Raw genomic sequence first — 13,835 nt, 5'->3', positions numbered from 1 at the left:
GATTAAAGCCATCTCAAACCCTCATGGGAGACCCTTCTCTACCTCTTTTACCAGCACTGCCCTGTAACGCTGCTGGCTGCCGGAGCCAGATCCGAAATGGACTCCGGGATGTGCCTGATCGCACGGCCCGAGGAAAGCCTCGCTGAGCTCTCAGGGAGCTGCAGCCTGCTAGGCAGAGTCCAGCGGTTACAACAAAGCTCAGATGAAATTCCCATGGCTGGCAGTTGTTCAGGTGAGCCCTCTCTGCCAGAGTACAATAGCAAAGGATATTCTTCCTTCCTTTACCCTTCTCTTCATTATGCATGGGAAGGAGGGGAGCGGGAGCAAGGCAGGGTCATCGTGGCATTGCATTTTTTCCTCTGCAATGACTTCACTGAGCACGAGTAGCAAAGCATTCCCTGTGAGCACAGCACTCAGCACTGATATTACTCCTCCAGAACGATATCGTACGTGACCTGCTCCAGGATGCAGCCACTTGCTAAGACAGCTAATTTCTTTCCCTTGCCCTCACACAGCAGAAGAGTGTGTAAGAAGTGGATGGAGATTATGCAGCTTCCAACCCAGAAGTTGTCATTCCTGCTGGCATCAGCTGAGAGAGCCTGCAGTTAATGTACCCGAGCAGTGGGGCAGCTCTCTAAAGGACGTGCTCTGTTCTATGGGGCAGAAGTTGTATCAGAAGGGGAAAAGCAGATTCAGACTTGTCTGTCAGTGCAGCCTTCATGTGGTTCCTGATGAAAACAACCACGTTGTTTTCAGGAAGAACTGAAGTATGAAGAACTGTGGGTGGTCGGGGCAGAGTGGGGATAATGCACTCAGCACTTCCTGAGGGCATGGAAAGGAGTCTGACATCCCATGGAAGAGCATCAGGTTTGGGAGAAGGGAATCAGTGAGAGGGATTAAACACAGGGTGTGTCTGGGCGTGGGGATGGCTCAGGGTTACACTTGCTCAGCATCGCTGTAACTGCTGTGCTCAATTCCAGTAAGAGATGGGGCTCCACGTGCAATGGCAGAGAGGTGGGAGGTACAGCTCAGGCACTCACCTGGAGCAGGCTGTCCGGGGAAGCAGTGGAGTCAGTATCCCTGGAAGTGTTCAAAAGGTGTGTGGATGTGATGGATCTGGCACCTTTCGCGGTTGGACTTGATGATCTTAGAGAGCTTTTCCAAACTTAGTGATTCTATTCTATTCTATTCTATTCTATTCTATTCTATTCTATTCTATTCTATTCTATTCTATTCTATTCCCATCCATAATCTTAATTCTTTATTACAGACAGGTCTCTTAGTCTTCAGAACATGTCAGGGCTTCGAAGCAAGGTACATGGTTCTGACTCCTCCCTCAAGGCCCCCTCCCTGACAGTGCTAAATGGCTTTCACATGAAAGAAAACAGGGCTTTGCCAGACTCCCAACCCTTTCCTTTTGTGTTTTGCCAAAACCCACAACCATGCAGCCAAACGGATGGAAACTGAACTGGTTCCATGACCCCTACCTGAATTCAACAAAATGTGAAATAATTTGGATGAGAAATAATGTCTGTGTGATGGATCACAAAGAATGTCATCAGATGAATGAGATGGTGGTAGAGACAGGGAAAGGTGTCAAACATTTTGCTTCCTTGTTCTCATTTCTCACTGAACACTCTCTGGTTGTTTTCTTAACAGGAACTGGTGAAGTTCAACTCATTAATGCCTTAACTAGGATTGTAATCCAGAGGTTCTTTATAATGATAGGTAGGAGTGGAGCCAGAGGAAGCCATGAAGGTGGTGGGAGTGATGAAATGTCTTCTCTATGAGGACAGAGTTGGGATTGTTCAGGCTGGAGAAGAAAAGGTTTCAGAGAGACCTAGAACATCTTTCAGTGCCCAAAGAAGGCTTAGACAGATGGGGACAGACCTTTTAGCAGGGGCTGTTGTGACAGGGCAAGGAATAATGGTTTTACACTGAAGGAGAGTTGATTTAGGTTAGATAAAAGGAAGAAGTTTTTTACAATGAGGGTGGTAAAACACTGGCACAGGTTTTGTGTGAATGCCCCATTCCTGGAAGTGTTCAAGGCCAGGTTGGACAGGGCTCTGAGCAACCTGATGTAGTTGAAGGTGCCTTATTTGATCTTTGCCCCACATGTCATTCAGCAGGGACATCTCTCTGCAGCTGGGACATGAATCTGCAAACCCTTCTGCACCTGCTTGGGGCAGTTCTGTCACTCTTAAAGCTTTTTACTCCTGCATCTGTGCTGAAGATGTCTGCATCACATGTTATTTTAATTCAGTGCTCAGGCAGGGTGGGAGACAGTTCTGAGGAAGAGACACTTTGTGACAATACTATTATAATTTTACTTGAGCACATTTTCCTCTTCTGCTAGACTGGTTTTCACTCCAGCTATATTTCTTTGAATGTGACAGATTTTTTTTCTCTGTGTTTTCTTTTTGGTCCTATCCTCTGTTTAAAAACAAGGTCATCAATAATTTTAGATGAAATGCATTTGCTGTAACACTTCAGGATAACATGGTTTGAATATTTTGATTGATTTATATCTATAAAAAACAAACTGCATCAGCTGTTTGTCTGTAGAAACCTTTGTTTTCTTTAAAGGTACGAGCCTTGTGCCTCATTAGTCTTCCTGAGCTCTCCTTTTGGTATCTGTTGTGTTTCACACATTTTTATAAGCTGTCTGCCTCTAATAAATGAAATTATACTTCAGCTGTAAAGTGTTCCCATAAGCAATCAAAGAAATGCTGCCTTGTAGTCTCTGAGAATAAGCACCATCAGTACCATTGTCACATCATCAGGACGTAGCTCAGCCTGGTTATTAGTTCTGTGCTGCTCTGACAGCTCTGGTGGTGCAGCATCTCTCAAAAACCAGTGCTGGAGGAATCAAAGAACAGAGGATCAGCCTAAGGTGTCTGGCACTGCAATATCTTGGCTGATTATTAGAAGGGTATCTTGGTTCTGCATAAGCTCTTGACTGATTTTGTTCAAGGATCAGAAGCCAAAATTAAATGAGTTAGAAGAGGAAATCACACACAGGTTTGTTATCATGACTGGGAACTCTCAGTGTGAGTTACAAGGTCTGTGACAGCATCTTCGGGGAGCTCCAGAGAAGTTCAGCTAAACCTCCACAGGCAGAAATCGTCTGCTTTTGCTCTCGTTTCTTGTTACAAGGAGAGAGAATTGAAAGGATTGGGTTTTTTCCTGGGACATCCTCAGGTCAAATGGGAAGATGAACAACGCTGTGCACGTGTTCTGGTGTGCTCCTTTATTGCACTTATGATACAAACCAGAGGAAGAAGATGGGCCAGCTTGTGACATACATCATCATTTTATTTCAAATGAAAGCTGGCTGGCAGCTCCCTGTTTTTCTAGCACTGATGGCAGTTTTGAATCCCTGTGGTTTTTACGCAGCTCTCCCAAGTTCATGGCAACGTTCAGCAAAGTTTGGGATCTGGCACCCTTTGCTTCCAACACCTTTCCCTGACACTGCATGTCCAATGCTGTATGTGTAAATGAAGCCCTCTGCAGTTAACATGGAATTGTTTAGGTTGGAAAATACCTCCAGGACCACTGAGTCAGACCATTGACCCAGCACTGCCAGGTACACGACAAAACCATGTCCTGAAGTGCCACATTCACACTTTTTTTGAACACTTCCAGGGACAGTGATTCCACCACCTCCCTGGGAAGCCTGTTCCAAGGCTTGACAACTCTTTCAGTGAATTTTAATATCCAGCCTAAACTTCCCCTGGTGCAACTTGAGGCCATTTCTTCTTGCCTTATCACCTATTCCTCTTGTCCTATCCGTGTTCCAGCCCCTGCAGCTGTGAGGGTGAGATATCCATGACAGACACATTCCAGCTCAGAGCTGAGGGCACACCTGGGTGTGAGTGGAATCGGCCCTGTGAGACCCAAAAAGCAGCACAAGAGGTAAGGACAGAGCAAGGATGTTGCTCAGGGCAAGACTAAGAACAGCACAAAGTTGTCTTTAATATTTCAATAACTTCTCAGCTTTTCGTTCACTTCAGCTGGGGGATCCTTAATTATAGACAGTATTTTTGCCTTTTCCTTTTCAAATGGGGATGAGGCAGAAAGGAAATCAGCATTCAGAACTCCTCTCTACTTACGTGCACATCGCATTGCAAAAATGAACATTGTGTCTGGTTCAGTTGAATCAACTTTGTAGGCAGATTATGTAGTAATTAAACCACAGATAGATCTTGGAGGCAAAAGAGAAAATCCCACTGACTCCAGTTTACCCTTTTGTAACCCATCCTGGGAAGCAGCAAAGCATCAGAAAGCTCTCTTTATTTATGGATGTATATGTGTGTATATATATATATATATATGGAAAGCAGATAGCAATTCCTTCATTTCCCCACTCTCCCTTTCTGCTTGGAAGCCTGTTTACAGACACAGTCAAAATCCTGTTCTGAAATAGGTGATTGTGTTCATTGTTCCAGAACACATAATAGCAGAGGTAAACGGGAACGCTGAGGCAGAAACAGTTTAAGTTGTTCAAACAGGAGGAACAGGGAAAGCAGCAAATAATTGTCACAACCTAAAGGCTGCAGAGTCCCTGAAACCACCAAGTCCTGCACTCTGCGAGTCTCCCACACTTGTTGAGCTACTGTAATGTCTTGGCTGAGTCATCAGGACCTGAGGTTTAGCCACAATTCCTAATACCTGGTCTAGATCCATCTAAATTCTGCATCAAAATTCATCAAATACTGGTTTTATGGTGACTGAATTAAGTTTCCTAGGGCCACAGAAATCATTCTAAAATCACAGTTCCCTCCATGTTTGTGTACAGTGGTCAGCTGGGGTTATCTCTTGGATTCCTTTTGGGAAAGAAAATCCAAGGCTTGGTGAACTGGCTTCAGGGAACAGGTATTTACTATGTCCTTCCTGCAGGGACTGTGACAAGCCAGGACAGGGTGGAAAAGCCAGGCAGAATGGGCAAAATACCAGTTCTTGCAGGGCTTGGTCAGGAGCAGAGTTACCAGAGGATGAGACAGGAAAGGAAATAAATGTCCAGATCACTGCTAAGACACAAATGGATGGTGATATCCCCACCCAGGAGCCCCGGGGCTGGCAGTCCAACCTCCAGTGTTGGAGGAGTAGAGGACAAAAATTTGGCCCAATTTCCTCAACAGAACCATCCAGAGTCCTTTATTTTGGTGTCCAGCCTGGTTCCCAGGAGTGCACAGTCTCCCAGAGGTCCTCCCCACACCAGACCTGTCAGAATACTTCAGATGCCTCCAAGATATCTTGAGTGATGTCAGATGAGCCTTTTTTCCATCTAATATCCCTTTTTCTCCTCATTTTGTTTTCCCCATATCAGTGGAATGAGCTCAGGTCTCTCAGAGCTGCCTGGTCAAACCCACTCATGTGTTTTGGCTTCCTGGAGTTATTCAGAGTTTTCTGCACAAAGGAAAACCATCAGCACACAAATTTTGTGCTGACCCACCTGCCCCAGCAGAGCAATTAAAACCAGAATTGTGAAAGAGCAGTATTATTGTAAAAACACAGCACAACCTCTGATATGAAACAGCACCAAGAATGGACTTGTCAAGCACTGTTAGTTTTCCATTTTATTTTTCCATAAAAGAGGGAAAGAAGGAGTGTTTACAAGCAAAGCAGTCTGTTCTAAAGTCAAAATACTCTGTCTGATTATGCTCAGGGACCAAGCAATTAACAATGATCAAAGAGGGTAATTGTTGTTAAAAAGTTAATAGGGATAAAAATATCACTATATTAATTTTTTTTTGGCATTTTCTCCCCTCCAGAAATAAAATCATAATTTGTCAGCATCTGAAAATATGATCCTCATCACTGATTGCCTTTCTTTGGGGGCAGAAACAAACAAAAAAAAAACCACAAAAAACCCCAAGAAACAAAACAAAATAAGATGAAATAAGAAAAATTCTTCAATTAATCCCATTTTTGCCAAAACATACCTTATTGGGTCAGATTTACAGATTGCACAAGGTGGTTGGCTCAATTACTGCAGGAAAAGAGTAATTCTGAGAACTAATTAAATATGCTGGTATGCAGATGGTTAATTGGATTAATAATTACCTTGCATATGTAAAAAGAGGTTTTATGTTTGCACAGGCAATTTTTTATCAGGATTCTCCTGGGATTAAAAAAAAATCATGCTAATAAATGATTTTTTCAAACAGTAAGATAATGTTGCCTTGGTTTTGACTAAACTTTAGAGTAAAAAGCTTTCTTCTCCCATCAGAAGGTAATTTAAATTTAAAAAAAAATTCACTTCCTTTTTTTTTTTTATGTACACTCACCTAGAGCCACTCTAGGGAAGAGAGAAAAGCAAAGCATGTTGTAATCTGCAGAAATCAGAAGACAATGGAAAAATCTGTTTTTAAGCATTTTTGGGGGGTGGGAACAAATTGCCATGGCAACTCTCTAAACGGATATGTCTTCAAGGAAATCATGCTGTTCTCTTGAAAAGTGAGATGCATAATACAACGGGCACTTGAAAGTTATCTTTGGAAGGCATGTGTACAGGAAAATGAGAAATATTTTATAAATTCAAACTTATGAAACATTCATGCTGATTCACTAATGTTTCACACGGCAATTATTCCACCCAAAGGCAGGAGCTGAATAACCTTGCCATGTATATGTGCATTTTTAGGAGTGTTTTGTGGCTGGGCTGATCTGGTCTATCAGCACCTTCCCTCTGCTTTGCAAGCACTCAGAGTTCCTTGCCATCAATATATAAGTTGCTGCTAACTCAGATGGTCGTTAAATCAGAGCCTGAAATATTTAACCCATTTCTTAAACCCTTTCTTTTCCTGACAGGCTGTGTCAGTCAACATTTTCTTACCAGAAGCATCAGTGACTGGTACCAGCATGCTGCAGAGTGGGATGAGAGGGGAGGATTTGACCTAATAACTTTTCTTGGAAAAGCTGTTCTTCCTGTTTTAAGCCAGTCAGATGGTTTGAGGCATTTGGTCACACTCAAGATTATATTTTGCTCACAGAATTGAAGGATTCTCATCCTGGCAGAACAACTTAAGAGTCTTACCTCAAGATTGAGACTAAATAATCTTTAAGGTGCCTTCCAACCCTAACTATGATTCCCTGCCCCTATTGAAAACAAGAGCAGTATTTTCTTTGCTATGGGTTATTTAGTTCCTAAGCTTCTGGCCTGAAGCAGTAATAAAATAAATGAGACATTAACTAATAGAAAGTGAAAAACAAATCATGAGCATTTATTTACATCCTTGAGATGGAGCTGCCTTCGTGCTTGTTGGTTCCTTCTGACAACTCCTGGGCTTTTCTTCCACAAGGCTGAACCATTTTAATTAATGCAACCCAAACAGCTTGCTTTATATAAACCAGATAGAATAACAAAATATGTCCTGACTAAAACCAAAATCAGCATCTTGCCCACAGCCACGTGCACCAGTTTAAGTGAGGTAATTTTAAAATGTCACCTCAGACTCACATTTTACAAAGAGGAGCTCTGAGGGTGGCAGTCACATTGCCAGTGCTTGGTGCTTAAATTTAAGGTGTCAGAACAACTATCACGTCTAAAAAGCAGCAAATGGATGGAACAATTCACTAATGTGTCCCTGAGGGTCTTCTCCACATGTCACTCTCCTGTACTTCAGGGAGCTGTGGCAGAGGCCACTGTGCCAAGTCAGGGCAATTAGCTGCGATTTCAAATACGGGGAGCAGATTTGTGAACAACTCACTGATCTTCTCTCCCACGTGTCTCTGCCTGGTACCCTTCAGTGAGTCAGTTGTCTGTTCAGCAGTTGTTCTTGGAAGGAGAATGACCACAGCAGCCAGGAGAAGGAATCCCATTTGGCAGGTGGATCACTTGGTGTGGGAATGGCTGGGATGGAGAGGGCTGGCTGCAGAACAGGGACACAGCTCATCTTGGCTAAGCTCTCTCATGATACTTTCTCTTTTTTTTCTTCTTTTATTTTTTTTTAGAAAATATTTTGACAATTTCTAGCACAAGTTGGCCCTAAGGAGACATCAAAGTAGAAAAAATTACTGCTGATGACAGACAAAAAGACCAGAATACTTATCAGGGATAATAATTGCTGTATCTGAAGAACGCCTAAAGCCAGATCTGGAATTCACAGCTTGAACAAGGGCTCAGAAAGGAATCTGGTTTGAAAACTCATCACCCAGTGATGTGGAATATCCCTGTGGTCAGTTGGGGTCACCTGTCCCAGCTATGCTGCCTCCTAGTTTCTTTTGTGAGCCTCCTCACTGGCAGAGTGTGAGACAAGGATAAAAAAAGTCCTTGACTTAGGATAAACACAACTTAGTAAAAACCCAAACCATCAGTGTGTCATCAACACCATTCCCATTCTGAATCCAAAACACAGCACTGGAACAGCTGCTGAGAAGCAATTAACTCTACCTGAGCTGAAAACAGGACAGTGACATTTAAACTAACCCAAACTATTCTGTGATTCTATGATTTTTTTTATATGCCTGGGGAGGTTAAGGTTGTTGTTTAAAGCTGTGGAATAGCAAAGCCAGGCCTAGGTCAGGGCAGCCCCCTGCTGCTCCTCCTGCCGTGTCTCAGGACGATGCTTTCTAAGCGGATTTCATTTGCTGTGGTCACGCTGTGAGCTGGCCAGAAGCTGTGCAGCTGATCTGGCACAGCCTGCTCCCAGCAGAGCCTGTCACCTTCTGTCACCCCTCTCAGGTGGGGCTGTCCAGGGCTGAAATGACCCTACATGCATCTATGGCCCTGTGCTGTGACCCCAAAGTATTGCTGAAGTCCCTCCAGCGATGGAGAGTCACTCTGTGCACGTGTGTGAACAGCAAAAAACACCCTGGGTGAGGGGGGGAGATGCTCTGAGTGCTCTGGACCATTCAGATGGGCTTTGGTTTCCCTTTACCTGGTCCTAGGTGACACCTTCATCAAGGTTAATGCTTCCAGCAAGAGGGCATCAGCTCCAAGGGGCAACTGTCAGGTGGGTTTACATGAACAAGGGTCTCACCCCACTTGTGTTTAATGGGAAAGAAATCAGCAAGATTCAGGAAGTTTGCCCAATCCATGAGATTTTTTTTTAATTTAAAAAATTATGGCATTTCAAAGATGAAAAGCTCATTTGTACCAGCCCACAGTTTTCTGCAACTAAAACATGGCTTTTGTGTACATGCTAAAGGAGTGTTAAAAATACTCCCCAGGAAGTCCTCCTACATATATTTTAAGAGTATTCTAGGATAGCAGGGACAGGGCAAATCTGTGTCAGTAATCCTGGCAGAGGCAAGGCAGAGATAAAGGTGTTAAATGGCCAAAGAAATTGTATAATTCAGTGGCGTTTCTTCTGATAAAGCAGTGTTTAATCTGACAGCCACAGGAACTGGGCTGTGACATGAGCGTGAGGCCAGGAAATGTAAAATGAAGTAATCACCCTGAAGAAGGAAATGCTTTGAATAACACATGATGCTGGAAATCTTCATTGCAGCATCGAATTCTGTTGTTCAGTGCCTCGTCCCAGCCATTTGCCATTAATTTAAATATTATTGAGAGAATTTAGGGCAAAAAAATATTTCAACAGTGCCTGCAGCACCATGATTATTCTTGCTAGAGAGTCTCACCGTCAGCCTCAAGAGTTATGGAATTTGATGTGACACATTTTTAACAGGGATGATTTTAAAATGATGGGAGAGGAAAGCTGAGATGAGGTGAAAGGTTTTGTGTAGGTCAGTGTCATGAATGGGATCAAAACAGACCAAGAGTTCTTAAAAAGGGGCCCTGGATTAAAATGAGTCACTGGAGGGAGGACTCTGAGACAGTCAAAAGAAAGACAGTATCTTGAAATGTGGGGAGGGAGGATTTTGGCCCTGCAGATGCTTGAAAATAAATTATTTTGCAACAAATAAAAGCAAGGCAAGGTAATAAGTGCAAGACTCAAAACCCAGGGGCTTTAAGTTTAATTTCTGAAAATGCATCTGGAATATGTAAACAACGTCTTCCACCTGTCCCACTGAAAGTGTCCCAGGGACAACCTTCAGCATGGATAAGAGGAGGTTTGATAAGCAGGACATCATATCAACATTAATGTATCTTTATCCTTATTCCACAAGGACCGAGTTGAAGCAGAGAGAAGAGCATAGTAAATAAAAATAATAAAGACAGGCTGCTGCTCCCTTTTGAGCTGGACTTCCTCTATCTAACATTAGCCATCTGAAAATGAAGCATCTGGCCTAGTGCAGACATCTGGACTCTCTCAATAGTCAGTAGAGAGAAGCAGCTCCAGAGGTGATCCATCACAGCTCTTTACAGGATGTGAATTGCCCTGGGAAGCTCCACCAGCTGCAGAAGGAACCTGGATAACAAGCTTAGCACGGAGACCCACCTGTTCACCAGCAGGAACCAGCCAGGAAAAATCCCATCCTTGCTTGCTATCATTAAAAATGGTCCTGGGTGGTATTGTTCCATTGCATGATCTGTCCAGAGCTGAAATAAGGTGCTTGCTGTTGATCACAGACAAGGAGATGTAGAGTTATTACAGAATAGGTGAAAGTCAGAAGGATGCTCATACTAAAGGCGATGCCATCTTTTCATTCCTCACTAAACTTCCCAATGCCCTAGGAAGGCCAGAACTCCAGCATCTGGTGCCTAAACCCCAACATCTGGATCCTCAGCTGAATTCCCTGTCCTTACTGGGGAGCTGGCATTGAAACCCTCAGGAAAACTCTTCATCCCTAGTGTGCAGTGAGAGGAAGGAAGGAAGGAAAGGAAGGAAAGGAAAGAAAGGAAGGAAAGGAAAGAAAGGAAGGAAAGGAAGGGCAAAACGTGTCACTGTGGGTGTGACAAAAGTGCCTTCCTTCCCCTGGGGATGCAGGGCAAATGCAAAGTCCCTTGCAAGGGAAGTTCCTCCCTAAAGTCATCGGGCTTTGAATTAAGGCCTTCATCCTCCAAAATGTCTCCTCCCTCCAACTGAGCACACTTATCCTGATTTCCAACTGAGACAGATTACAATGCCTTTTTTTTTTTTTAATTTATTTTTTCCATGGACAGGTGCAAGGGTGTCCCTCCAGGAGAAAGTGTGCTTCTCTTTATGCCCCATTAAGACTCCAAACCTGCCAGGCTATTTAAAAAGAAGCAGAGGCAAAAGAAAAAAAATGCAGAGGTAGACTTTATACCCCTGATCTCAGCTATTTTTCCTTGCAGAAGACCATCTTTGAGTACTATGTTATTGAACCTCCCTGTTTAATGACCCTTCTAATGCACTGCTATCAGGTAGTGCCATCTGTATTTGGGCAAATGTGCTCACTCGTCTGTTTACTCAGCATAAATTATCTTTATTTAAAGTTTAATGGAAGTTACATCTATTTGGACATCTGTACTTAACTGATTACTGGCCACGTTGGGCCGCCTGGTGGTTCTGCATGAACTTGCCAGCTGCTCTGAAATGATAAGGGGCTGACATATGTTAAGAGCCAGCAACAATCACAGTCAGGATGTACTTTTTTTTTTTTTTTTTTCTTTTCCTTTTCCTATTTTTGAGCTGGCAGTTAATAGCAGCAAAAAGAAATCCACCCACTCCCCCAACTGCCTCCTCCACCCCCATGTGTGTCTCGGCTGTCAATCCAAACCTTTTCAGAAGCACATAAGAAAAATATTCCCCCTCCATCCCGCCTGAGGAGTGAGTGAAGTTCTTTGTACTTTCCATTAAATCCACGTACAGTTTGTTACCTGTTCCATGCAGTGAAACACTTCTGGCTGTGGGAAGCCGGAGCCCATCTCGGTTCATCAGCATCTGCAGCTGATTTGGAAAGTTGCTGCCATCTATAGATAGGTATGAGGATTTGCTGGCACGGTTCGGGAAAAGGGTTGAGACGGCAGCAGGATTCGGGAAAAACAATCATGGAATCACAGAATAATTAGGGTTGGGAAAGACCTCTAAGATCATCGAGTCCAGCCATTGACACTGCCAGGTCCAGCCAGTGGTGAGCTGCACAAACACCAACAATCCTGGACCTCTGCTTCTGGTCTTCTCTGCGCCTTCCTCCCGTTACCCACTGTTTGCCACACTGCCAGATGGACTTGGTCTTGAAAGATACAGTTTATCTGGGAAGCCCATGGCCTGGAAATGCTAGTTTTTTACTAATTAAAAGCTTATTTGTGAGCGCAGACGTGAACCTGATGTCAGCTGCTACAGTGGATCTACTCTGGTTATGCCTTGTTACAGGTAGTCGAGATTATTGTGAAGACCAATTGACTTGGCCCTTGTGATCCACAAAATGCTGATTGTAGTTAGGTTTCCATTGTAGGAAGAGTGTTGGAGACCTCTCAGTTTCCATCCCATCCCAACCTGGGGTTGATACAATAGTGCAGATTGCCCTAAATTCAGCTCCCTGTACAGAGGGATGAGATACCACTATTGTTTGGGGGTTCCAACACTCATATGCCATACTCTACTGAGTATCAAAAAAAGATGGTTTATGAAAAGCTTCTTCACTTTTCCTCTGAGTTTTCAGGGTTGCTTTAATCCTTTAATACTTAGCTCATTTCTCTCGGGGTTAGGTGATTTCTACCTAAACCTTTTTTGGTACAAATTCAGCCCTGGAGAAAACATCTATCAGCTCCAATTTGTTGTGGGTATCTGCTGGCCTTCATGACTGGATTTTACTTAGACCCCAAAGATGGTCCTATTTAAATGATGGTCCATGGAGCTCCCTGGAAGCAGAACTGGATTTCTGAATATAAACTCCTAAAATCCCATTGTAAAGCTTCATAATTAATCAAAGTTGATTGAGTCTCAGTGAAAACTAAAAGCAATCTACTCTCAAAAATCAGGACTGTCATATGTATAGTCAGAGTGGGTTTAGAGTTTAATATCAGACACCCATTTCTGGAAATCTTGGCGGAGTGGAAAAGACACAAAACCAGCCTGTGCCTGCTGGAAGCAAAGAGGGCAATGGTTTTCAGCTGCAAAATAGTTGTAGGTTGAAAAGCCTTGTGCTTCTGAGGTCAAACCAAACTCTGCTTCATGGGCTCTCACCTGTAGGATGTGGGCTGGGACTGAAGACCAGATGTGGTCTTTGGAGCTTCTGAGAAGAAGAGATGGAACATCACAGATTGATGGAAGAGGTGTCATGGTTTTTTTCTCAGGGCTCAAAGGCTCTTCCCCTCTTGCTCAACCCCATGTGGAGTGGTGGGACTTGGGACAATTTCCATCACACGCCTTCAAAAATCCTGCTCCTTGGCTCCCACAGGGAAATGAGGAATTTTTCTCATCCACAGCCACATAAAGACTCTGGTCTGAGACAGAAAAGATCAGAAAAGCTGCCCATTCTTCTTCTGTGTCTTAAATGGAAGAAGAAGATTTGTCACTGGAGCCTCTTAGTCCATCACTTCCCATTGCAGCTGCCTTTGTCTTCTTTAGCCTTTCTGGTGGGAGACAGATACAGATGACGTGTTGTGGTTCCTCTCCTGCTGCTGACACAGAGAATTACTTTTATTTACTGTCATGATTACATTGCCATATGTTGTGTTTTCACCACATGGCTCCGTGTAGTGATAGATATGTTTGCAACCTAAAGACTGGATGTCTGTAAATGGACCTTTTTATTCCATGTTTGTGTATGGAGGTCTGATGTCTCTTCCCTTATTTTTCATCACCACAGCAGAGCTGGTGCCATCCAAGCACAGCCAGCCTGGCTGCACAGGTAAATACAAAACAGACCTAGAAAAATATGGGGGGTGTGAGACCTGCAGTTTCTAGAAGGAATAGAAAATAATTTGGTTCACATAGTTTAGAGCACCTGAAGTTCTGGGCATTTGTTGGAGGCAGTTTCAGGTCCTGTGCTTTGCATGGGGTGGTTTGGTTAATTGT

At 43.5% G+C, this 13,835-nt stretch overlaps 1 long non-coding RNA gene across 2 annotated transcripts; it reads right to left on the bottom strand.

Moving 5' to 3' along the window:
* Window positions 1-7,205: 7,205 nt before the first annotated feature.
* Window positions 7,206-11,754, bottom strand: LOC138104525 (uncharacterized). 2 transcript variants are annotated; one of them, XR_011148096.1, is made up of 3 exons: window positions 11,683-11,754; window positions 10,350-10,467; window positions 7,206-7,990 (listed from the first exon to the last, which is right to left on the bottom strand). It is a non-coding gene; the product is annotated as an uncharacterized lncRNA (long non-coding RNA). The 2 variants fall into 2 exon arrangements; XR_011148095.1 differs by having other exon boundaries at window positions 11,693-11,751.
* Between the last annotated feature and the right edge of the window lie 2,081 nt (window positions 11,755-13,835).

This window comes from Aphelocoma coerulescens, chromosome 1A (assembly GCF_041296385.1).
Source record: "Aphelocoma coerulescens isolate FSJ_1873_10779 chromosome 1A, UR_Acoe_1.0, whole genome shotgun sequence".
Taxonomy (NCBI): Eukaryota; Metazoa; Chordata; class Aves; order Passeriformes; family Corvidae; genus Aphelocoma; species Aphelocoma coerulescens.
The sequence above is the reverse complement of the archived record's forward strand: the minus strand, read 5'-3'. Positions and strand labels throughout refer to the sequence as shown.